Raw genomic sequence first — 27,850 nt, forward strand, 5'->3', positions numbered from 1 at the left:
AAGTTACAGTCTGTCAGTGTAATTGTATCTGATAATGGAATTAGAACATTTTACAAATTGTGTACAATAATGGCATTTATTTTTTTCAGAAAGAGTAGCTTTTATTTTTACATTTATTAGTGAATTCTTTTTTTCCTCCAGCTGCCAATTTATTAAGCTTTTATTGTGAGACAGAGGTAAATTACTGAGATTAAACTTTAGCTTACTAGATAAATAAAAGTAGTCTTGATTCCACTTAGTGCTTCAGCACATTTCATCCTTCTAATCCTATCCTCTGTGATCTTTCAAAGAATGCTTCAAAGATTTGTGAAGCTATCTGGGCTCTGTTATATCATGGTGTCAAGTAGAATAACATTTACCAGGTAATAAAAATCTTGTTGGTATGGAAGATGAATATTTGATGAATTATTTAAAGTCCTCCAAACTTGATTTTCCCCAAATTTTATATTATAAAAACTTTCAAGCACACAGAAAATTAAAAAAAAATACAACTGATACTTATATGCTCTTCACCTGGATTCAACAAATGTCAACATGTTGCCATATTTGCTGATATCTCTCATATATAATTTTTCTGAATAATTTAAACTAAATATTAGGAATCTTGACACATCATCCCTACATATTCCAACATGTGTCACCAAAGAATAAGAAGGTTCTCCAAAATAACTAAAACTTAAAGAAAATTAATGTATGATAAAAGTATCATCAAACATCCAATTGTTCCAAAAATATTCTCCACAGCTTTAAAAAAAAAAATAGCAAAATGGGATTTAACCAAGGTTCCAAACTCAGTTTTACTCAATGTCCTATATAACTGCAAAATACTATTTTGGAAGGCAAAAAAAAAAAAAATCTCATCAATCATTACTACACTAATTCAGAATTTAAATAATTGAGCCTAGATTAGCATGTTTAGAGGTTTAGATTTAGTTTAGATTAGAAATTTTCCTTGGCTCTGTCCTGAAGTAAATGTTTGCTAATGGAAGTAGTGGAAGAAGACTGTCTTGAATAGAACCATTCCAAAATCCCTCAGCACCTGAATTTGCCTTTAATGGCTTCTAGGTGAGAACTGCCCTAGGGAGAGTAAATCCTATGCAAAATGCATTGTCTGACATACAGTGTGTGGTCAGTAAATATTTTTTTACTAAATCGATAAATAAAATATTGGGAAACTAAGGACAAACAGCATTAGCATCACCTGGGAACTGGATAGAAATGCAAATTCTTGGGCCGCATCTTCTACCCATGAAATAAAAAATTCCAGTTTTTTTGCTTAAGCATCTGTGTTTTCATAAGATACTCTTGGGCTCTTGGGTGGCTTAGTTGGCTAAATGTCTGCCTTGGGCTCAGGTCATGATCCCAAGGTCCTGGGATGGAGTTCCTCAAAGTTGTGATCAGGCTCCCTGCTCAGTGGGGAGCCTGATTCTCCCTCTCCCTCCCCATTGTTCATGCGCCCTCTCTCTCTCAAATAAATAAATAAAATCTTTAAAAAAAAACCCAAAAAACAGATACTCCTGATGATCCTAATGACCATCCTGATGCTGGCTAAGGTTTGAGAATAGCTGATCTAGAACAATTTCTGGTAGGTGTCATGATGGAAGAGAGTCTTAGAAATGAGAGTGGAGGATATAGTTTTCAGATTAGGCAAGGGAGGAAAAGGTGAGTGGAATGATGAACAGATACTTAGCTAGATACCATTGCTAGGGGGAGGTAGACTGCAACCAGGGCCTCTATTGGGAAGTGACAAGGAGGAAGCCACCCTTCAAATATATTGTAATTATTTGTATCAAATGGTGTTGCTTTCACTCTCATTGTTGATGTGAGTTCTTTTGTCTTTTTTAAAGATTTTATTTATTTGACACAGAGAGAGACACAAGCGAGAGAGGGAACACAAGCAGGGGGAGTGGGAGAGGGAGAAACAGGCTTCCCGCCAAATAGGGAGCCCGATGTGGGGCTCAATCCCAGGACCCTGGGACCATGACCTGAGCCAAAGGCAGATGCTTAATGACTGAGCCACCCAGGTGCCCCGTTGATGAGAGTTTTTTGGTGCGCTTGAAGATAGCTTTTAATCCACAGATAAGATTATCAGAATGTTTTATTTTTAACTTTAATAACTAACGTTATTGAATTATATTTTTTTAAAAAACAACCTGGTTTTGTCTGGGTTCAACTCACAAATGGTATTGTTCCATATGTAAGTATAGCAAATGTTAGCAATTGTTCTTAAAGAAACCTTGAATGTTTGGTTTCATTTACAAATTTAACATTCTTCCAGTTAACACCAATTTAATGGGTCACTGTTTAAACATTTAATATTTACTTTTTTCCTTTTTAGATCTTCGATCTTCTACCTAGGCAAAATCTTTCTAAATGATAAATAATCTTATAAACTTAGTAAGAAACTTATAGTCTATTATAAAGCTGTTTTCATAAATTTTTAAAAATTTCAATTTAACTCTTTAAGTCAAATAATTGTACTTTCTAAGTTAGAGTTATGTTTTAAAAGCCAAACTCCCATAAACATTATATGATATATTCTATATATATTATTATATAAAATATCAAACAAATTGCTTTTTACCTGGAAAAAAATTTTAACTGGGAAATTTAATACTATAGTTTTGATTCTTTTTTTTTTTTTTTTTAGTAGGCTCAATCCCAGAGTGGAGCCTGATGTAGGGCATGAACTCATGACCATGAGATCAAGACCTGAGCTAAGATCAAGAGTTAGTTGCTCAACTGACTGAGCCACCCTAATGTGCCCCTGGATGTGCCAAATTCTAAATCCTCCTGGGGTTAAAAGATACATTTACCACTTGAGGAACACTGTTCCCATCCCAGTTGTGAGGTTATTTAGACCTGATAGATTAGCCATGATGGTGACTATTTCTTGTTTGTAACTAGAATGGGACTTACTGAATATTTTTTTTCAGTCACTCAGTTATCATTCCATTGCTCAAGTAGGTAGTCATGATCCATGCACCTGAATTCAAATTATACATACTATAACAATGTATTTCCAAACTTTTGACTCAACTTATATAGAAGGAAATGAATACATTTCACAAAATGCAGATATACTCACACACACACACGGACAATTGCTGGTTCCAACCCACAAAATAGATTTCATGATACATTAATAAGCAATTCCCACTTGTGAAAGACTTCACAATACCTTTCTATGCGTTCAAAGAAGACTTCCAGAGTGATCACTTAATGGAATTTGCATTTTAGGACTCTGCTATGGACTGAGTTGTGTCACCTCAGAATTTTGATGTAGAAACCCTAATCCCCCATGTGACTGTATTAAAGAAAGGGCTTTTAAGGAGGTGATTAAGGTTAAATGAAATCATAAGCATGGAACCTCAATCCTATGGAACTGGTGTCCTTATAAAAAAGGAAGAGACACCAGGATCTTTCTCTCTCCACACATGGCAAAGTCCTGTCTGCAAACTAGGAAGAGAACTCTCACCAGAAAATGAAGTCTGTTGGAACTCTGATTTTGGACTTTTCAGCTTCCAGAGCTGTGAGAAAATAAATTTCTCTTGTTTAAGCCACTGAATCTATAGTATTTTGTTATGGCAGCCAGAACTACTGAGATAGACTCTGTTAAAGATATGTAAATGCAAAAATTAATTTAATAAGATCTTGTTTTTTCTTATTTTGGGGGGGTCTACAACTCTTAGGAGTACTGTTTTTAAAAATGAATTTGATTGAATTGTGGATATCATATAAGCTAGTCTGGCTTGCAATCATAATTCAGGAAACTATTTTACTAGCATCCATCCGTGTCTAATTTCTTATTATGTCTGTACTATGTCTATTTTTAGAACCATAGAGAGGTGTCAGTTTTGGAGAATGTGCTTAGCGTGAGTACCTATTCTGGGAGCGTAACCAGCTCTTCCCCAAAAAATCGGTTTAGCTGGGTTTCGCAGAAGTCAGTGAAATCTTGGGGAATGGAATAAGCAGCAGTGATATGGTTTATCCAACTTCCTCAATACAAGGCAGTTCTCTAATTGCAGAGGTTTGGAGGCAACTGTTTTGGGTCAGGAGCAGACTCATCTTAGGGTCCAAAATATCATGTAATGTGGCCTAAATCATTCCTTAAACATAGACAGGGGCACCCTCCAGACTACTGTGTGAGAAAACAGAAGGCTATTTATGAACTTTTGACCACTAATGTATCTGTCGTGCCACCAAGTTGGGTTCCATTTGTTCTGGAATAGAGGCCAGGAAGGCACAGAGAGGGTGGGACTGGGTTTATACAGGAATGAGAGATGTAGATGGGTTTCTTTTTTCGAACCAATCCCTTCCTTTGGGAGGGAAATTTAAGTAAAACAGGAAAGGGAGAACCTTAATTATAACAGAGACTCCCTGGGTTTTAATGTCAGTATCATCATGAAACAGGTATGTTGAGATCTTGTCCTATAGGTGCTTCACTCAGAAGACAGAAGGATGACTCAGGACCTGAATGACCTTACTTCCCTTTCATACAGGGGATGGGGACAGTTGAAGTTGTACTTATGTACAAAGGAGACTGCTATTGATGAGCCTTCTCTAAAACAGGACAAAGTGTTGCCTAGCATTAAAATATTTTCTTCTCAAGTAAAAAAAAAGAAAATCACAGTTCTCTTCTAAGCTGTTTCAGGACATGTTCAAAAGTGAGAAAAACAGTAGCTAAATCATTTCTAAAAAATAATGACTCCTGTTAATGGAGGAGACATGACTCTTAACTATGACAGTATGAAAACTATCATATAATGTTGGCCAAGAGTATAAAACAGAAGTAGGTATTTCATAAACTCCAAGAATACATTTAAATGTGTAGATTAGAGGTGCCTGGGTGGCTCAGTTGGTTAAGTGTCTGACTTTGGCTCCAGTCATGATCTCAGGGTGTTGGGATCCAGCCTAGCGCTGAGCCTTGTACAGGACTCTGCACTCAGCAGGGAGTCTGCTTGTCCCTCTCGCTCTTGTCCCTTCCCCTGCTCATGCTCTCTCTCAAATAAATAAATAAAATCTTTAAAAGAAATAAAAGATAAAAAATAAATGTGTAGATTATATGGCAATGTAAGGCAATCATTTAAAATTTAGCATCTTCTCCATAAGTTATTCCCTGATGATTCTTCTTGCACTTGTTTTCACTACTCCCAAATCTACATTGCCAGGCAAACCTTTGTAGTAGCTGCCCACTAGACATCTCAACAATGGCTGTTCCTAAGTTACCATAGGCTCAATGTGTACACTTGCTATACTTTTTCCATTTTCCTAAAGCTGCTCTTCAAATTGCATGTCTGGCTTTAGTTGCCTGAGTAAGAAACTTGACGTACAATCAATCATCAAGCCACCTCCTTGGTATCTCTTATGTCTACCCCCTCCAGTCTAGCTCTGGCTTCAGCACTGGGTCAGCCTCATTGCCTGGGCAATTAAAATAAGCCCTTAGCTCATCTCCATGGCTCCAGTCAGCCATTCTCTAATCCGTGATTGCAACCAGAGTAATCTTTTTAAAAAAGCAAATCTCATCACTCTTTCCAGGGCTTGAAATCCTTCAGTAGCTCCTCATTGATTAACGGATAGAGTCGAACTTCTTAGTTTGCCAAAGCAGTCTCTTATCTCTCTAACCTTATAGACTTCCATACCTTTTGCTTCTGGAATTATGCTTCAGTCAAGCTGAATTTCTTTAAATTCTCCTAATGGGCTAGTGAAAGGGTTCCTCAGGAGTTCAAGAGGTCTCTATGAGAAGTTTTCTATTTTTTGTTTTAATTTAGTGATTATCTTTAAAAACAATATAAGCATATTTTGAATCATCTAGATCAGTGGTTTTCAAACCTTAGTATGCATAGGAATCACCTGGAGATCTCGTGAAGAATCTGACTGTTCAGTAAGTACTCTGTGGCTTAAGGCATTTCTATTTAACCAGATCATAGGTGATGGCAATGGCGCTGTGCTGTGGACCACATTTTATGTAATGAGGGTCTAAATGATCACTTTTCAATTAAGTACTACCACAAAATTGTCTCATTGTCATTGACGATGACATAAATGAATAAATAAGAGAAGCAGACTTAATATTTTTTTATTTTATGTATGTATATATGTATTTATTTGAAGTATATTTTTATTCAAGTATAATTGTCTTTTTACTGAAGTATAATTGATATATAATATCCTATTGCTTTCAGATGTACCTCACAGTGATTTCATATTTTCTGTCCTTTTTATTGAAATATAATTGATATACAAGATCCTATTGCTTTCAGGTATGCACCATAGTGATTTGATATTTTTATACATTAAAAAATGACCATCACAATAAATCTAGTTACCATCTGTCACCACACAAAGTTATTACAATTTTATTGACTATATCCCCTATGCTGTACATTTACATTTTCATGACTTATTTATTTTATAACCAGAAGTCTGTACCTCTTAATCCCCTTCACCTACATTGCCAGGCCTCCAACCCTCTCTCCCTTCTGGTAACCAACAGTTTATTTCCCATATCTGTGAGATTGTTTCTGTTTTGTTTGTTCATTTGTTTTGTTCTTTATATTCCTCTTATAAAGAAAACTGTATGGTATTTATCTTTCTCTGACTTATTTCACTTAGCATAATGACCTCTATCTTCATCCATGTTGTCCCAAATGGCAAGATTTCATTCTTTTTTTAAACAGTTGAGTGATATTCCTATATATATATATATATATATATATATATATATATATATACTACATCTTCTTTATCCATTCATCTATTGATAGACACTTAGGTTGCTCCCATATCTTGACTATTGTAAATAACATTGCAATGAACATAGGTGTGCATACGTCGTTTTAAATTGCTATCTTTTTTCTTTAGATAAATAACCAGAGGTGGAATTGCTGGATCATATGGTAGTTTATTTTTAATTTCTTGAAGAACCTCCATACTGTTTACTGTAGTGGCTGCACCAATTTACATTCCCACCAACAGTGCACAAGAGTTCCCTTTTCCCCACATCCTTGCCAACACTTGTTATTTTTGTCTTCTTGGTAAGAGCCGATCTGACCAGTGTGAAGTGATATCTCATTGTGGTTTTGATTTGCATTTCCCTGATGATCTGTGATGTTGAGCATCTTTTCATATGCCTATTGGCCATATGTCTTCTTTGGACAAATGTCTATTCAAGTCCTCTGCCCCATTTTTTAATTGGATTGTTTTGTTGTTGTTGTTGTTGTTTGGTACTAAGTTGTAGAAGTTCTTTATATATTTTGGATATTAACTCCTTATCAAATGTATGATTTGTAAATATCTCCTCCCATTCAATAGGTTGCCTTTTTGTTTTCGTGATGGTTTTCTTTGCTGTGCAAAAGCTTTTTAGTTTGATGTACTCTCATTTGTTTATTTCAGACTCAATATTTTAAATGATACATTCATTACAAATGAAGGCCAAATGATATCACAGCTTGCTGATGTAATGTATGGTGATTAACATAACATAATAAAAAAAAAGATCTGGCAATTGTTCTAGTAAAAAAAGGTGATGAAAGAATTAAATCATCATTTAGCCCAAAGTAGTATAGGCATGTCAATCTCAAAAGATTCATAGGAATAAAGACAATATTGTTTCAGCAAGAGATATCGCTCATACCATTAAATTCATATTGTTATTTGGAATAATATTAGTTTTATGTTTTTCTTTAGAATTAATTTGTCCATGTGTTTGATTTTATAATTATATAATAGCTATAAAAATTATGGTTTATACCTAGTGTTATATTTCTACATAGTTAAGAAAATAATTTAAATTGATTCTAGCATACAAAAGAAATTTATTATTTTATAAGAAGTCTAAATACTTAAAAGTTTGAGAAACACTGGACTAAGCCAAGTCATGCCTTTTTGCCCTTGCTTCTATTGTCATCTTTGCCTGGAGTACCCTTTCCTAATCCCTTGCCAACCTTGCCACCTTGACATGTCCACTTAGCAAACAGTTACTTTTCCCAATGGCTCCTTTTCAGAGACCCATAGTCAACTTAATACTACAACTGTGCTTTATCCTAACTTCTTTCATAAGTAACACTTTGCTGTGCACTTGACTGTGTGTATTTGCTTGCTTTGTTGGCTCTCTCTTCTATCCCAATGACAAAGGCCTTGTCTTCTTTGTACTTGTTCAGTGCTTAGCATACCATATTTGCCCAATAAATGCTTCTGAATGTATGAATGAATGTAAAACTTGGCTTACTCTTTCCTAGAGAGAAAGAGTACATCAACACACCATGTGTTCACATTTGTGGGTGAAAAAATTAACAGTATAAACTAACTGTAATATTCTTCTATGTGTTATTTAACTTCAGTATGGTAATTTAAAAACTTTACTTGTCTTCTAGAGAATCTGCTGAAAGGTCTACATTTTTACTAATTTTCCAGAGATCTGCTTGTTGAGGTTAAAGCTTAGACAGTTTTCAAACAATGTGAAAAGAACATTGAGATTACATTTTGGTTGATGCATCATCAGAACTAAAAATAGAATGGAAAGATTGAAAAATCTTTACTCAAATCTCCAGCCAAAATATGGTTAAACATGGATGAGCTGGAATTGTGGTTTCCAACTTTCAGTTATGCAGGATAAATTCTATAGCTTATGGGGTCTCCTGGCCCTGATTTACCCCTGGTTTGGTTTTGCCATCCAATTTGGTTAGCACCTTCACTGGAGCTGGAAGAGGGAGTGAAGTTGTTTGCCTTTAGGAAAAAGACAAAGTCTGAAATACATTTGGCTTTATTTGATAACAAGACTGATGTGCTGGCCTATATATAGAAAGAGGCCCTTTACCTAATAAGATCCTCTGTGAATTGGCCAGGATGTTGGAAAATGTGGGGTTAGGATTGAGGTTCAGGTTGGGATGAGGAGCTGGAGACCCAAAATGTGTTCAATCCAGTTCTGTCCCTGATAAACATACATGACTGTAGAGCTATGCAAATACTGTTTGAGAGAAAGTCTTGGATGGAGAAAAGTTGGGTGGGCACAGTACAGAACTAGATTTTTATTTTATGTGCATGGCTGCTACCACTTCATTATCAGAGTAAGATGCTTTTGACCCAAGAAACCATAGAACCTTGCACAGCTCAGTGGTTTTGGAGGAAATTAATTCATTTATGACTTCAACTGAACATTTCCGTACTTCGAATAAACAAGCTAAGAAGGGGATTTTTCTTTCAACTCTTTTAGAATTATGTATTTTACTCTCTAGCAGTATCAGACTATACTCCAAACTCATCTTGATTCTCTCTCTTTTTTTTTTTAAGTAGGTTCTATGCCCAACCTGGGGCTTGAACTCACAACCATGAGATAGAGAGTTACATACTTTACTGACTGAGCCAGCCAGGTGCCCCTCATCTTGATTATCTTATCTCTTCCTGGATTTCTCTTCTTGGAATGCTCATCCCCATGTGTGATGGTTAATTTAACATTAACTTGATATGCTAAGGGATACCCAGATAGCTGGTAAAATGCTGTTTTTGGGTGCATCTTGGAGAGTATTTCTGGAAGAGATTAGCATATGAATTGGTGAATTGAGTAAGCAGATGGCCATTCACAATGTGGGTTGACATCATTTCGTCCATCAAGGGCCTGAGTAGAACAAAATATTGGAAGAAGGGTGAACTTGCTCTCTCTGAGTACTTGTCTCACTGTCCTTAGACTCTGGCACTCCTGGTTCTTGGGCCTTCAGATTCACTTAATACTTACATAACTGCCCCCTTCTCTCCTCTGCTCTTTTCCCCCTTTCCCTTCTCAGGCCTTGGGACTTAGACTGAATTACATCACCAACTCCTCTGGTTTTCCAGCTTGCAGGTGGTAGATTATGGGACTTCTCAGTCTCCTAATCATGTGAGCCAATTCCTATATCCATATATATCTTATTTGTTTTCTTTCTCTGGAGAACCTGACAAATATATTACCCAAGAAAAAATAACTTTTAATAAAGATTTATTTACTTATTATTATTTATTTACTTATTATTTAGAGAGAGGGAGAGAGAGAGAGAGAGAGGGTGGGGCAGAGGGAGAGAATCTTCCAGCAGACTCCCCACTGAGTGTTGAGCCTGTTGCGAGGCTCCATCTCATGACCTATGAGATCATGACCTGAGCTGAAACCAAGAGTCGGATGCTTAACAAACTGAGCTGCCCAGGTGCCCTGCCCCCACCAAAAAACTTAAAACAAAACAAAACCCTACCCAGATATTACTTCCTTCGAAAACCTTCCCAGATATCCCAAGGGAGAGTTACTCACTCTCTCCCATGGTCTAGCTCACATCTTGTACAGGCTTCATAGAAGTATTTAGTGCACAACATTCTATTTGTTTACTTGATCCCAACAGGGAAGGAGATGATAAATGTAGACATGTAGAATCTTAAACCCATAGTACAGTGGAAGGAGATGTGGTTTCAAACCTTCCTTCTCCATATGGCCAAGTAGAGAAATTTCTCTTGTGTACATTTTATATACTGGTCTTCCAGTCTATAGCTGACTTTTCTCTTTGGGAATAAGGTGTTAATCAATTTGTATGTCTACTTTCTCACCCAGTTTCTGTCACACTGTGAGCCTGTGTTCAAATTATTCATTATGTTGAGTTAAATGAAATGTGGCTTTCTTGTTGTTGTACCAATATTGTCCTCTGTGTTTCACACACAAGACCTTAGTACAAAATTACAGACTCTTTTCCATTTGGTAAAGAGGAAAAAACACAGACTGAAAACAGATTTGCCCTATTTATTTTCTGATGTGTCAGAAAATTGTCCAACCCACATGTCAGAGAAGAAGGGTGATTTAACATCACTATATTTTACTGTCCAGCATTGTACTTATAAAGGAATTGAGCTACTCTTTATTTAAGCTTTATTTTCCTTGATGCCTTTGCTCTACCTGTAGACTGTGTACATTTCTAAATGGGATTCTATCCTGGGAATCCTATTTTTGAGACAAATATCTAAACCACAATCTGCATTCTGAACATCTTAAATGCCTACGCACTAACCACAGCTGTTCGTTTATTCCCTGTTTCAACAGGGACAAATATAGTCACTAATTTTTGCCTTTTAAGGTAACAACCCAATTTAAGACTTGGGGTGTGTCGGGGGGAAGCTATCATAGTCCTAGAAGAAACAAAAATACAAAATATCATAGCAGTCTATATCTTTTGAGTATTCACATAGGCAACTATAACAATGTTTATACAAAATTATTTAAGGGAAAAGGAGAAATTCTGTGGTAGACAATATATTTAAATGATTACTTTTTTTAGGCAGCTTTTGAAACTTTATCAAGTAGTGCAGTTCATCAGAGCTCAGTTTGTATTGTATTTACCCAAATATTATTGCCAGAAATTCAGAGTACTCTCAGGAGAGAAGTTTCTCTCTTATTTTTGGTTATGGGATATGATTGGAGGTCATGTAATGAGTATATTCATATTATTGAGTGACCCCACATAGTACAGTCCAGACTATATTTCTCTAGCAAAAATTTCTACTCATGATAGTTTTGCGGGCCAACATAATTCTCCCTGAGTGATAGCTATACCTTAATGTTTGTACAAGTCTTTGTACTCTGCATACTTTGTCTCATTTAACCCTCTATGTTAGAACCCTTTCCATCGCAAGTGATAAAAACCAACTTGAACTTAGTGCAAGGATTAAAGGGAAATCTTTTTGGTGGTAAGGGCTTAACTGAAAATGTCAGGGATAGATCTGACTTTAAACATGGCAGGATTAAGGTGTTTTTTTAGGTCTGTAACTTTATAACTCTCAGCTCAACTTTTTTCTCTGACAACTCAGTCAATTGGCTTTTTGGCCTCACATGTTTCTTAGTGTTTGCCATTTTACAGGAGTGAATCTCTGTGTAGTCACAGAGCAAAGCTGGAAGAGGAACTTCCAATTAGCTTTTGTGGGTCATGTGCCCATCTCTGGACCCATCACAGCAGAGAGAGGGTTGGGGTATTCTGATTGGCCAGATTGCTGTCACTTGCTAAGCCTTGTGTTCTGGAGACTGGTGGAGCTCTCAGAATTAACCATTATATCAGAACTACATGGGGCAGTGAGGTGCAGTTCCCTGAGGGAAAAAGGAATGCAGAGTTTTTGACAATAGATGTCTATTTTGTTTGTTTTCCTTCTTTTAGAGGCTCAAAAAGAGATTGATTTGACAAAATTCACACAGTTACTAAGTAGCTAAACTAAATCCTTGAATCTATTTTGTTCCTCTCATTGATCTTTAAATAAAAGAACATATTTTACCACTTAAAAAAACTTCTTTCTTCTCTAGGGAAGGGACATGTAGATGGGCACACAAAATTATCATCTCAAAGTGAAAGAGTAATTTGGTGTGCTTTAAGACCTAGGAAGAAGTCTGGACTATTTTACAAGTGGTTGCAAATAACAAAAGGTCATTTTAAATATAGTACAACATTGTAAAAAAGTAACATCAAATGTACAAAAATTTTGCTCAGTTTTTTTATTTGTTGGAAATAACATTCTGTAAAAAAAAAATAATTTCAAGTTTTACTATTGGTACCTTTTTTTTTTTTAGAGAGAGAGAGCGAGCACTTGAATGTGTGGTGAGGGAGGGCCGGGGGGGAAGGGAGAGAATTTTAAGCAGTTTCCGCGCACTGCACGGAGTCCACATGGGGCTCAATCTCAGGACCCTTAGATCATGACCTGAGGCAAAATCAAGAGTCGATGCTTAACTGATTGAGCCACCAACACCACCAGAAAAAAAAATAATAAAGCCCCTTAAAAAATAATACAGTGTACTTTTAAATAAAGATTTTATTTATTTCTAAGAGAGAGAAACAGAGCACAAGCAGGGGAAGAGACAGAGGGAGAGGGAGAAGCAGATAACCTGCCGAGCAGGGAGCTCCATGAGGGGCTTGATTTCAAGACTCTGGGGTCAGGACCCGAGCCCAAGTTTCACTGAGCCACGCAGGTGCCCCAAGAGAGTGTACTTTAAAAAATACTGTTGTAGTGATCTCATTTTCTCATAAATATTCTTCTGGGATATCTGGGTGGAGTATCAGAGGGAGCTGGGTCAAAATACAGGGGAGAGGACAGAATCAAATAAAGAAAGCAGCTTTTTCATTAAAGTGTAGCTTCATGAAGGTCTGGTGACAGTGGAAGCCCAGATTCAGGAGATCAAAGGCAATAATAGAAGTCAAGCAGTGTCTGGTCATAAAGCTAAGTATACATACCTGACATACATTGTCTGCTCCTGGAGACAAGAAGGAACCCAGTGGCTTGTTCTTTCCCAAATCCTGGAATCTCCAAAGTCTAATTATCAAGAAATATTTAATTATTCAAATTTAACACATTGATGATTGCATAATTTTATCATTAACTTTTCTTGCTTTATAAAATCTCCCAACAAGCTTCAGAAGCATCAAGATATATAGCTTGAAGAAATTTAGAGAAGTTAAAAGTGAAATCTGAAAAAGTCATTAAAGATGTTTTGTGAAGAAATAACAGATAACACCAGTTTTAGGTGGACTGAAAAAAAAAAAAAAAGCAACTCCCCAAAGTGGGTACAATGTTGATTATAAAGAAAAATGAGTTAGACTTTATGGAAAACCTTATTAAAAAACAAACCAGGAAAAATTGTAAGCCTATGGTTTTAGGGAAGCAAATTCATGTATCATATATCTTTAGGTCTGACAGAAAAAAAATGACCATAACTTAAAAATATTCTATAAGCAACAAAAGCTTTTTAAGCACATAATTAAGAGGCTTCTAAAAAAGATAGCCTAGTACTTAAAATAGTTTATGGCTTTTTACTGTGTAGATGGGACAATGTTTTTTGTGTTAAGGAAAGTGGGCATGTGAAAATTTTAAAAAATGCAACACATAGTTGAAAGTACATAGGAGGAAAACCTGAAGGGAAGTCATCAGAGAAGGAGACAAACCATGAGAGACTCTTAATTCTAGGAAACAAACTGAGGGTTGCTGGAGGGGAGGTAGTGGGGGGAGATGGGGTAATTGGGTGACGGGCGTTAAGGAGGGCTCGAGATGTGATGAGCACTGGGTGTTACACGTAACTGATGAATTAATGAACTCTACATCTAAAAGTAATGATGTACTATATGTTGGTTAATTGAATTTAAATAAGAAAAAAAGTACATAGTATTTTCAAAATCACTTTGGGAAAAAAATACACTGAGCCCATGTTGTCTGTAAAGATTTGACAATGTCAACAAGTTGATATTCAGTAATAAATAACAGATATGTTGGTTTAAATGTTTTCAAAATCTCTATGAATATAACTTAACTTTAAATAAGAAGAGGATATTTTATACTAATCTTGATTATTTTATCTTCTGTTTATCAGTCTTTCTAAAATACTTCTGAAATAGTTTACTTTTTAGAAGCTGATGGTAGTCTGTGCCAACTCTTCTTGTGTAAATCAAATCAATTTCTGTTTTCAAAATCAGAAGAGAGAAAAACCAATAGTGCCGAATGTTAAAAAAAAAAAAAATGTTTATCATCTCAATCTCATCCTTGAATTTTCACTTGCATTCTGTTAGAGCCAGAGAGTTCCCTACTGCCTAAAGCCATGCTGCTCAGTCAGGCACCTAGGTACTGGCTGACAAATAGAGCAAGTGGCACACCTGAAAAGGGTCTAAGTGAAAAGCATTGGCAAAGAGCTCCTGACAAGTATGCTCACCTGTTGCTCCGTGCTTTTCTCTATGAATTTTCAACTCCCTGATTTTCAGGTAGGAAAAGAAGATTGCTAATCCCTACTGGAACACAGAATTGGCCATTATTGCTATAAATCACTATGGACTAACAAAAAATAAACTCTCATAGGCTTGTTTGTATTTCACCTGAAGAGCTGTATTTTCTAAGGGATGCAGGGAGAAGAGTTTGTGTGCAATAAGGATTACTTGAGAAACTTGTGTGTCAGCCTTACCATCTCTATTCATTCGATAAACCATCTTAGAACTACAATGAGAAGATTGCATTCAATTTTACAAAACTGGAAAATCTTCCAGGCAAACATGTTGACACTGGCATTTGTTTATGACTTAGACCAAAATTTAAGTGAAAATTCATAATGACTGACTTCTTTTGCAATAGAAACTATTTTAAGAGCAAGAGCCTACTCCTGTTTGCAAAGAAAATGTGTGCTTATTGTTATCAACTAGATCCAACAGTTACAAACTTGTTTCTTTATTGTCTTGTTTGGTAAACAGGTTTTGCCTCAATTATGATTCTCTAGTCTTTGCTCCAGATTGACATAAAGACTGGGATTAAGGAAAATGATGCTTTGTTTCTAGATGTCCTTTATATCTCTTTGTGCTTCTATTTTTACCATATATAAAAAACATTTCAGCTTTTCATGACAGTTAACTAATTTTGAAACTTTTTCAGGGCTCAGACTAAATAAGTGACACACATTTAAAATTATTTTTATGGGCTTTGCCATTTGGCGTTCTCTTTGATTTTAGCAATTTTCATAAGAGTTTTTCAAAGGTAATAATGCATTTCATGTAATACTGCCTAATTATTATCTACTATTTATCCAATGATCTCATGATGGCTTATAAACACTAATTAATTGAGATTTACAAAACCCTGTGAAGTTCAAGTACAATGGCCAGGTTGTGTTTAACTACTTAATTCTCTAAATGCTGCTTTGAAGTCTTTGAATATTTAACCAGTGATTATAACTCATGTTGCTGTCTGGGAAACTTGAAGTAGACTCATTTTTATCTCGTTCCCATGTTTTTCAGAGTTTCAGAAGTTTTTATTCATGATTTCTGGAAAGAACCAGAGGAAATTTGACTAAGTAATGTTGACTTTGAGTTGAAACTACATCTTTAAGAGTATTCAGATCAGGGAGAAAGTGATATTGACATTTTCGGTCACCTGCAACTATAGTGGTGATACACTTCATTATTCCCGGTATAGCATTTTCCACAGCAGTCAGCCTAGAAGACTTCAAACTGTGGCCCACAGAGTACACTGATATCACAAAAAATTTATCATGAGCCTAGCTCCCTCTTTCCACGCATTCTATGATTCTCTTTCTTGACCTTCTGTTCCAAATTAAAAGTATAGAATCAAACTATGGGCTGGTAATCCAGAGGCTGAGAGGCTTGCAAGTATGTGACTTGGAAGGAATGAATTTTACTTTTAAAAAAAAATTGTTTTCTATACACAATTCAGGCAAAATAATACATATCCTACTTAATATCTATCTTACTATTTTCTCAGTATTGTGACCATTATAAAGTGAAAGTTTATATAATTGTTCTTTTTTTTGGAGTTTCCCTGCTTGGTTCATATCCATTCAACAAATATTTATTCAATGCCCATTATGTGCCATACTCTGACCAAAGGGCTGGGAAATTAGCAATTAAAAAACAAACAAACAAATAATTGTTATTCTCACAGAACATATAGTCTACTGGGCAAGGAAGATAAGTAAATATATATAATGTATTAGATGGGGATAAGTATTATAAAGAATCCTGATTCAATACAAGTTCTGCCACTTATGAACTATGTAGCCTTGGGAAAATTATTTGACCTTATTATACCTCAGTTTTCTAATCTGTGAAATGGGAAAAAGAATACTTACATTTTAGGGTTGTTTTGAAAATTTATATCCATCTTATTACAAATAGTCCAGTTTGATATGCTAGTAAGATTTAGTGAATTTCAGTAATTCTTAGAATTAAGATTTATTTTTTTTATTTAAAATATTTTATTTATTTATTTGACAGAGAGAGGGAGAGGGAGAAGCAGGCTCTCTGCCATGCAGGGAGCCCGATGAGGGGCTTGATCCCAGAACTCTGGAATCATGACCTGAGCTGAAGGCAGACGCTCAACCAACTGAGCCACCCAGGTGCCCTTAGAATTGAGATTTAAACCCAGGCAGCCAAACTTAAGATATCTGCACTTAACCACTGGCTTGCATTACCACCCACTAATAAAAATAGCTATGTGCTTCACATGTATAATATAATGTAACCCACACAAGAACCCTATAAAATAAGAAACGTTAATGTCCCTACTTCACAGGACCCTCCTTTGAGTTCCTGAGTTACCACCACCAGCTCTTCTCAGAAACCTGAGTTCCAGTTCTGTGGCTCCTCTCTTCCAAGCTTCCGATACGAATTACCCCAATCTTTTCTCTTTGTACCCCTTGCCATTGAGGAGATAGGGCATCCTGAAATTGCTAGCTGTATTTTACCTCAGTGTCCTCTTTTCATGTTTTTGGTTCTCCAATTACTGTTTAATCAACCCCTCTGAATAAAATTTTTCTTTTGAAATACTGTGGTTTTTGTTTTCCTGCTTTGACATGGCCTTATTCTGTACTTAGTACCAAATGTGGTCACCCAAAAAACTTCACACAGATGGGATTTGGGGATTGGCTAAGTCATGCCCTTGGCCTTGAATGCTGTACTAAGTTCACTGCCGGTGAAAAAGGGAATACTAATAATCCATGGCGTGCAGTACCAAGGGCCATCACAACTAAGTTATCCCCTGTGGTTGACTGTGATCAAATGCTAACTCAAGCAAATGTCCCACACTTTCTTACATAATAGTCCTTTACTTTGATGGTACTTGATTTGTTTAACCAATTCCCTATAAATGGGGTAATTTTCAATTTTTCATTATGATGATACAATAATAAGCACAATATGTTATATCCATATATAGCATATACACATATCTTTTTGCATGAGTATGAGTATTAGCATAATACTCATTTAGTGATTTAGAATACATCATTAAAAAGTAATGGCTAATAGTACGGAGAAGATCATTTCTGGCAGTGGAATTGTGGACTATTTTTATTTTCTCCTTTATAATATTTTGCATTTCTGATTTCCTCTCCAATAAGAATTTTTGTGATAAGAAAAAATGAAGTTGTCCCTGTCCCCCAATTAATGTTATTAACGTTGCCACTATCACAGCACAAGTGTACTTTGCTGTGATTTAATGAGATTTACAGCAATTGACAACTTATAATAATCAAGAAAAGTCATTAAGTCAGCTGTATCGATCGCTTTGATTCATTTGTTTGATCAATTCTTTCTCCTCAAGGGTGAAAGTAATTTTCAGGTAATCTGAAAGTAACTCATGGAATCATATAATCTCTAGGTTGGAAGGGAGTGTGAATGCCCTAAAGAAGACCTCCATGTTAATATTAAAATACACATGATATCTATAATTTAATAAGTCACTAAATATTTAATATGTTGAAAATTAGGAAATCCTCAAGGCCCTCTAGTCGTTTCACTCTTTTCTTAGGCAAATTCATCCAAAACAAAGTCTTCAATTATCAACTATCAAGCTAGCATTACTCAAAATTTTATCTGTATTCTAGAATTTTCCTCCGATCTCCAGAAAGGTTTTTAAAAATCAGAAATAGATTTGCACTGGACGAAAAAGGGCATAGACTCTATGAATAATAGAATTGGATCAAGATTAGAGGTCCTTATATCACTCTCTATCTAGCCCCTGCAGAAGTAGAAAAGGATGCCTCGGTTGAGAGTGGAATGCAGGAGGGGAACAGGATAAGACCTTAGATAAGATACAGGCAGATAGATAGATCTCATTGACTCCACTTATAATGTGGTGAGTGTCATGGCATCAAATGGAGAACTCAAGATCATGACATTGCCTGACTCATTGATGAACAGCCACAGTGAGCCACCTGAAAGCCAAATCAAAGCATGGAAGCCAGACAAAGACTGCAGACTAGTGTATCCATTTGAGAAAGCACTGTGCATTGCCAAGAGAAATCACATTGGTTGTTTGATTCTTCCTCCCACTTTACAGAAGTCAAGGGTCCTTAAATACAACAAATCCGTGGTGAAGGTGGGATGGAAAGACCCAGCACCAGTGCTTTCAGGGTGGTGCCATTAGTGGCAGAATATACAAACAGTGAGAATTATATAAATTCACAATGGAAAGTAAATCAGGCTCCATATTTTTAAATGAATGAAGTTGGAAAAAGAAAGGAACCTTTCCCCCAAATAATGATGCTATGGTTTAAATATCATTTTTGCTTTTTCAGAAATGACCTGCCAGTACATTATTGGCTAACCCTTCTTTTGAAGTCTTTGACTCTTTTCACCAATGGCAGACATTCTCTGGTTTTAATTGTTGGGCCTGTAGTTTTGTCGACTAAAGGTCAGCTGGAGAATCTTTGCTTTGCACAAGCTTTGAAAGGATGGACAGACTAAGTTTACTTTATCTGCCTTTTAATCACAAATTATATGCATAAATTTTGAGATCATCAAGAGCATCAGTAGGGCCTCTGGAAGAAGAGGTAGTCATTTTGCTGCTTTAGAATTTGAAGTAGTTTTCGTTAATTTATAATTTATCTATTAAAAAATATATATATTAGTAATCTCTGCACCCAACGTGGAGCTCAAATTCACAATCCCAAGATCAAGAGTCTAATGCTCTTCCAACTGAATCAGCAGGCACCCCTCATTAACTTGCAATTTAATTAATGGTATGTATTGCTTGGGTTCAAGGAGTAAAGAGTTAATTTTTTTTCTAGAGTTTTTAAAAATTTTAATTCCAGTTTAGTTAACATAGAGAGTTATATTAGTTTCAGGTGTATAATATAGTGTTTCAACAATTCTATACATTACTCAGGGCTCATCAAGAGCATTGTACTTTTAATCCCCTTCACCTATTTCACTCATCCCCACACCTACCTCTCCTCTGGGAATGACCAGTTTGTTCTTAAAGAGTTAATTTTTTTTGTACATGTTGTATTGAGGATGAATAGTGAAAGTATGTTTTTTTAGGCCCATAATTTACAAAAGAAAAAAGAGGTGTGGCTGGAGTTCAAATACCCAAACATCAAGGTATTTGGTAAGATCTGAGTGAATTCTTCATTCCTGGAAGAAAATAAATGTTCCATATTTTTATAGTAGTCTGCCTATCTGCATAAACTAACGGCTGTCTCAATTTGCATCATATCAAATTAATGCATGGTTTTGGAGTCAAGTTTAACTTCTTGTCCTTTTAAAGAGACTAAAAAAGCCTTGGCAATGTCAAGGCACAGACCTGGGTTCTGGGGACCGAAGTTCCCTTTAAGGTGTGTTACAAACTATTTTACGAAATTAGGGAGAGAAATCTTCTTTTATTTATGAACCCCACTGAACAAAAAATCATGATTAGCCAGAACATGAAGGAGAATGCTGAATTGCAGCCAGTTGACTCAAGGTAGAAATGATGCTATAGTTCCTGAGAGCAATAAACTAAGAAGCTTCTTTATGGTGGACAAAAGAAAAGATACATTAAAAAAAGAAGCACAGTGGGCACCTGGGTGGCTCCGTCAGTTAAGTGGCCGCCTTCAGCTCAGGTCCTGGGATCAAGTCCTGCATTGAGCTCCCTGCTCCTTGGGGAGCCTGCTTCTCCCTCTGCCTCTGCCTGCTGCTCGTGCTTGTGCTCTCTCTCTCTGTCAAATAAATAAATAAAATCTAAAAATAAAGAAGCATAGTGTGCCATATATTTGAATTACAGAGTTAATAAAAATTTGAATTTTTCTTTTATAAGTAGTCATAAATGTTACAGAAAAAACAGAGAAGCAAAAAGTAAAAACATGCATACATATTGTATATCTTTACATACATAAACACAGATACACACACTTTTTCTCAAAAAATGGGATCCAACTGTACATAGTGTGCATTAAATTGTTTTTGCCATTCAACCTTATATCACTAATTTCTTTCTATAATTTAAAATATTCATCTAGAAAATTTGTTTTAAAACTAATTTTATAAAGCAGTGTAACCTTTTTATTTATTATGTAGTGAGGTTTTAAATTAAATTTTGAAAAAAATTAACTAAATTGATATAATTTTAAAAAGACTGTAGTCCATAAGATGGCATTCCCATAGCTCCTACAGTCCATTCCGCAACATCATTTCAAATGGCTGCAGGGCATCCCACAACATTGCCACATCACGATTTATCCACTATGGTTGAGTATCATGTTGCTTCAAGCATGCCTTTATCAGGTAAAACCAAGGCAAACAACATCCTTGAAAGCTGGTTTTTGAAAACATCCATGATTTTTTCTTTGGAGTAATTTACTGAAAGTTGAATTCTTGGGTGAAAAGTTACATGTATTTTAAAAGGTTTTAAAATATGGATTGCCAAATTGTCTCCCAGAAAGTGTTATTTAAAAAATTAGTATATTGTCCCAACAACAATGTTGGAGAGTTTAATTTTACCAAAACATTGCCAAAATTTCACTGAAACTATAAAAAAGATGGAAGTGTTTTTTTAGAGGATGATTTTATTTATTATATTTTCGATACAAATGAATTTTTTCTCTTTTCTGTTTATTTTTAAGTTTTTTAAAAGTTTTTATTTTAATTCTAGTTAGTTAACATACAGTGTTATATTAGTTTTAGGTGTACAATATAGTAATTCAAAACTTCTATATATCACCCAGTGGTTCATCATGACCAGTGCACTTCTTAATCCCCATCACCTATTTAACCCATTCCCCCACCCACCTCCCCTCTAGTAACCATCAATTTGTTTTCTTTTTTTTTTTTAAAGATTTTATTTATTTATTTGACAGAGAGATAGAGAACACAAGTAGGCAGAGAGGCAGACAGAGGGAGAAAGAGAAGCAGGCTCCCCGCTGAGCAGGGAGCCCGACGTGGGGCTCAATCCCAGGACCCTGGGATCGTGACCTGAGCCGAAGGCAGCTGCTTAACTGACTGAGCCACCCAGGCGCCCCCATTAATTTGTTTTTTATAATTGAGAGCTATTTCTTGATTTCTCTCTCTCCTTTTTGCTTTGCTCATTTGTTTTGTTTCTTAAATTCCACATATGAGTGAAATCATATGGTATTTGTCTTTCTCTGAATGACTTATTTCACTTAGTATTATACTCTCTAACTGCAGCCATGTTATTGCAAATGGAAAGATTTCATTCTTTTTATAGCTGAATAATATTCCATTGTGTGTGTGTGTGTGTGTGTGTGTGTGTGTGTGTGTGTGTGTATCACTTCTTGGCCATTCATCAATCAATGGACACTTGGGCTGCTTCCATATCTTGGCTATTGTAAATAATGCTGCTATAAACATAGTGGTGCATATGTCCCTTTGAATTAGTGTTTTCGTATTTTTTGGGTAAATACCTAGTAGTGCAATTGCTGGGTCGTAGGGTAGTTCTAGTTTTAACTTTTGAGGAAACTCCATACTGTTTTCCACAGTGACTGAGCCAGTTTGCAATGAGTGTTCCTTTTTTTCCACATCTTTGCCAACACCTGTTGTTTCTTACGTTGTTGATTTTAGCCATTCTGACAAGTGTGAGGTGATATCTTATTGTAGTTTTGATTTACATTTCTCTGATGGTAAGTGGTGATGAATATCTTTTCATTTGTCTGTTGGCCATCTGTATGCCTTCTTTGGAGAAATGTCTATTTATGTCTTCTCATTTTTTAATTGAATTATTTGTCTTTTGGGTGTTGAGTTGTGTAAGTTCTTTATATATTTTGGATACTAACCCTTTAGTGAATATGTCATTTGCAAATATCTTCTTCAACTCAGTAGATTGCTTTTTAGTTTTGTTGATTGTTTAAAAGGATGAAGTATTGACACATGCTATAACAAGGATGAACCATGAAACACTATGCTAAATGAGAGAAGTCAGTCACAAAAGACCACATGTTGTATGATTCCATTTATATGAAATGCCCAATATAGGCAAATCCATGGAGACAGAAAGTAGATTAGGGATTGCCAGGGGCTGGAGGGAATGAGGAATGGAGAGTGACGGCTAATAGGCCCATGGTTTCTTTAGGGGACAATGAAAATGTACTAAAATTTGATAGTGGTGGTGGTTGCTCAATTCTGTGACTATCCTGAAATTACTGAATTGTGCCCTTTAACATGGTGACTTTTATTTCAATAAAGCTATTTATTTATTTATTTATTTTTAATTTAAATTCAATTAGCCAACATATAGTACATCATTAGTTTCAAATGTAGAGTTCATTAATTCATCAGTTGCATATAACACCCAGTGCTCATCACATCATGTACCCTCTTTATTTTTTTTAAAAGATTTTATTTATTTATTTGACAGAGAGAGACACACAGAGAGAGAGGGAACACAAGCAGGGGGAGTGGGAGAGGGAGAAGCAGGCTTCCCGCCGAGCAGGGAGCCCAACGCGGGGCTCGATCCCAGGACACTGGGATCACGACCTGAGCTGAAGGCAGACGCTTAACGACTGAGCCACCCAGGCGCCCTCATGTACCCTCTTAATGCCTGTTACCCAATTACCCCATCCCCCACTCACCTCCCATCCACTAACCCTGTTTTTTTCCTATAGTTGAGTCTCTCGTGGTTTTTCTCCCTCTCTGATTACTACCCATTTAATTTTCCCTCCCTTCCCCTATGATCCTCTCTGTTGTTTCTTACATTCCACATATGAGTGAAACCATATGATAATTGTCTTTTTCTGATTGACTAACTTCTCTCAGCATAAAACCCTCCAGTTCCATCTATGTCGATGTAAGTGGTAAGTATTCATCCTTTCTGATGGCTGAGTAATATTCCATTGTATATATATGTACACCATATCTTCTTTATCCATTCATCTGTCAATGGACATCTGGGCTCTTTCCATAGTTTGGCTATTGTGGACATTGCTGCTATAAACATTGGGTTGCAGGGGCCCTTTGGATCAATACATTTGTATCTTTGGGGTAAATACCTAGTAGTGCAATTGCTGCATTGTAGAGTAGCTCTATTTTTATTTTATTTATTTATTTACTTTTAAAGATTTTATTTATTTATTTGACAGAGAGAGAGAGAGAGAGAGAGAGACAGCGAGAGAGGGAACACAAGCAGGGGGAGTGGGAGAGGGAGAAGCAAGCCTCCTGCTGAGCAGGGAGCCTGATGCAGGGCTCTATCCCAGAACCCTGGGACCATGACCTGAGCCAAAGGCAGATGCTCAACTCACTGAGCCACCCAGGCGCCCTAGGGTAGGTCTATTTTTAACTTCTTGAGGAACATTTATACTGTTTTCCAGAGAGGCTGCACCAGCTTGCATTCCCACCAACTGAGTAAAAGGGTTCCCCTTTCTCTGCATCCTTGCCAACATTTGTTGTTTATTGACTCATTAATTTTAAAGCTATTATTTTATTTTTTTTAATTTGTAAAGATTTTATTTATTTATTTGCCAGAGAAAGAGAGAGAGAGAAAGCACAAGTAGGCAGAGCAGCAGGCAGAGGAAGAAGCAGCTTCCCTGCTGAGCAAGGAGCCCGATGCAGGACTCAATCCCAGAACCCTAGGATCATGACCTGAACTGAAGGCAGACGCTTAATCGACTGAGCCACCCAGGCATCCCTAAAGCTATTATTTTAAAAAAATTCCTGGAAAACTTGGCCAATGAAGGAAAAATATGGTAACTGTGGTAATTGGCTTTCAATTAATAGTGATATTATATTTTTCTTTTTCCATCTGTATTGGTCAGTAATATTGTTTGGTGAGTTATTTGTCATGTTCTCATTATTTTCTCTTAAAAACTATTTATAATTCTCTTAATGATTTGTGTATTTCCTTATCAGGTAGGATAATAATATCTGTCTTTTAATATGGGCATTTCTAAATACAAAAGAAAAAATCTTTAAAAAGTACTTATACAATTTTTAAATTTAATATTAAATTTAACAATTTAATATTATGGACACCATAAGATCTATTTCATATCAGCAAGGGGCTACAGCAGGGCCTTAATACCTTAGTTTAATTTTAAAATCCCCATAATTTTGATAAATCTTGGGGAAGTGAAAAGGAAAAGATATTGATTATAGCTAAATTAGTGTTACAGGTAGTCACAGCATCCAGTTGCTGGCATTTGCTCAACCTCTAAATTAAGTAAGATATTAAATGTAGCTTTGGAAGGAACTCAACCTGCTAAGTACCCTAACAATATTATCAGTTCCTAACACTCTTTGGAAAGTTAGACAATGAAGAAAACAATTGGTCCCTGTAAATAGATGTTATTGGTTATTTTATGATGCAGTGACATTTAATTTCATACTTTAGGGTAAATTAACTAAGGACTGAAATTCATGATCTTATTGCTGAAAAAAATATTCACGTGGTGGAGTTTTTTTGAAAGGTGAAAAAAGAAGCATTCTTCCAAAAATACTGTTTTGAAGCACTGAAATCCAAACTTTTTTTTTTTTTAAAGATTTTATTTATTTATTTGAGAGAAAGAATGAGAGAGAGAGAGCACATGAGAGGGGGGAGGGTCGGAGGGAGAAGCAGACTCCCTGCCGAGCAGGGAGCCTGATGCGGGACTCGATCCCAGGACTCCAGGATCATGACCTGAGCCGAAGGCAGTGGCTTAGCCAACTGAGCCACCCAGGCGCCCCTAAACTTTGTTTTTGTTGATTCTAAAATCCCATTGATTGTAAGAAATATCATCAATGCTTGAGAAGAAAAATTAGCGCTACCGCATGAAATGTATATATCATTTATAAAATTCATCACAATTTTAGAAATTGTGAAAGGTATGTTTTAGGATTGTGGATATGTAGGGATTTCATACTTTTTAAATGTTAAAGAAATGTGAGCATCCTACTGGTAGGAGATTTTGGTTCCCTAAATGAACATTACATTCTCTTACCTCTTAGAACATAAATGTTTACTTTCAACAATGGAGCCCAGAAAAATGGCATATTACCTGCAGATGATGGTTATAACTAAGGAAAGAGTAGAACTGCGGAGACCAGATTATAATCTACATTGTGAAGTTTACTGTGAACTTTATTATCTGGCCAAACCAATGCTTCCAAATTCAAGCCAAAAACTAATTAAACATAAGTTATTACTTGCAAGTCACTGGGATGTAAAGCTGAATAAGATCTTATTCATTGTTTCTGCTCCCAAGAGGCTTTATAAAATTTTTTTCTTTTTTTTTTCCTTTTTGCTTAGGAGCTTGGGAGAGACTGGAAAGGCGAGACAAGTACGAGTCGGGGGAGACTTGAACTTCGTTTCTTTAAACGGGTGAGAAGAGGGGTGGTTTCTTGATATGATTAAAAGTGGATAAACCTGGGACAGAAGCTGTTGAGAAGTTTGGGACTAAAGAAAGAGCACAGGGGAGAAGGCAAAATAGAAAGTCAAAGAAGAAAAAAGGGCAAATGTTCTATTAGGGAGATGTTGGGGCAGGGGCAATGTGTGGACTTCTGGGTCAGGGGCAGTTCAACAATCTCCGATTCACATGGAAGCAGAGGCAGTCTTTGCAGTGGGAAAGTTAATGATGCATCACAGAATAAACAAACAACCTTTCAAAGAGTGGGTCACATGTCAAGAAAGCTGAAAAACAAGAGCAGACAGGCTCTGGAGAAAGCCTTGTGGTGATGAAGGGAGCCTGCTTCTTGGAAAGTGGTCAGAATTGTATAGACAGTTTGTAAGTAAACACATTTTTTTCCATGCTCAGTTAAAAACGTGTTTATTTAACACCTCTCATCTAAGGACCTAGGAATGTTTTACTGACATTTACATTCATAGTTTGCTTGTATTCCAGGAGACAGGAATAAAATTGGAATGTTTCTGTGATCTGTTCCATGTCTTGCAGTTCCCCTGAATTTATTTCCCTCAAAAGAGTGATAACATATAGTTAGATTAACAATAGAGAGAATAGAATTTTAGCTTCTTTCTAGTCCCAAATTGTATAAAATGTTAGGCCATGAACAGGTTTGGTGACTATTAGCTTAGTAACAGACCTATAAAGTGGGGAGAACAGCATTTGTATACACAGGCTCCATAAGGTTATGATGAAATGTAATGAGATCATATCTCTACTGTACTTGGCATTTCTTGGAAGTGGTACAAGGTATTTATGCATAATTACTGCAAAGTTTTATTTTTTTACAAGAATAAAATAAATATGGGATAAAGTAAGACATGAGTTTCTAAGATCAAAAACTGATACATTCTCTTTGGAAAAAAAATTTATTCAAGATTTTGTGCATTTCTTCTACCTGTTTGTTTGCTTTTTCTTTTTAATCCTTGTATCTTCTCAGAAGCAACTCTGCTTACGATTAACACTGGAATTGTAACAAATTTCTCAGGAATTGAAATTTGAAAACAAAAGATCGTTAACAATGTATATGAGTCTAGACAGATATATGCAATTTGTTTTTGCTTATGTATAATGTCTAAACTTATTAACACATATATTTATTTCTAATATCATAAACATAATAAAGAAGAAAAATTGAGATTGAAGGACAGAAAATGACCATGATGGAAGAATACATTTATAATTTTTTAATTAATCAAGTGTCTTTCTTATGAAGAGCCTAATCCCATATAGGAGACATTTCCCATGTAAAAACACATTCTTGAGCTATCAGGACATATGAAAATAACAGATGGTGCCAGAACAGTGGGAGATAGCAGATGGGACAGGAGGAAGAGGAGAATAGGAAAGAACAAACATGGGAAGCTCAGCTGGTAGCAGGCAGGCAAAGAGGGCCAAGTGCAAGCTGTAGGAGGCAATGGTGTCTCAAAAACTGACCTTGTGCTCTGGAGCCGAAATACGTAACACGAAGACGGAGTTTGGGTCCAAAGAAGGAAGATAGTTTATTACTTTTCCAGGCAAAGGAGGCTGCAGCAAACTAATGCCTCCAAGACTACAAGCCCACCCAGGGTAAAAGCTGAGGGTTTTTATAGAAAAATACAGGATCTGGGCAGTTTCAATAGGAATCTGGAATGTGCTGCCCGCTGTGTCGGTCGTGTCTTCCAGGCTGTCTCATGACTAGCGCTGTCTCCGGCCATCCAAGTCTCAAAGTATCAACATAGATACTGA

The sequence above is a fragment of the Callorhinus ursinus genome, unplaced genomic scaffold, assembly GCF_003265705.2.
Source record: "Callorhinus ursinus isolate GAN/ISIS: 27379988/994484 unplaced genomic scaffold, GSC_fseal_2.0 scaffold19, whole genome shotgun sequence".
Classification (NCBI taxonomy): Eukaryota; Metazoa; Chordata; class Mammalia; order Carnivora; family Otariidae; genus Callorhinus; species Callorhinus ursinus.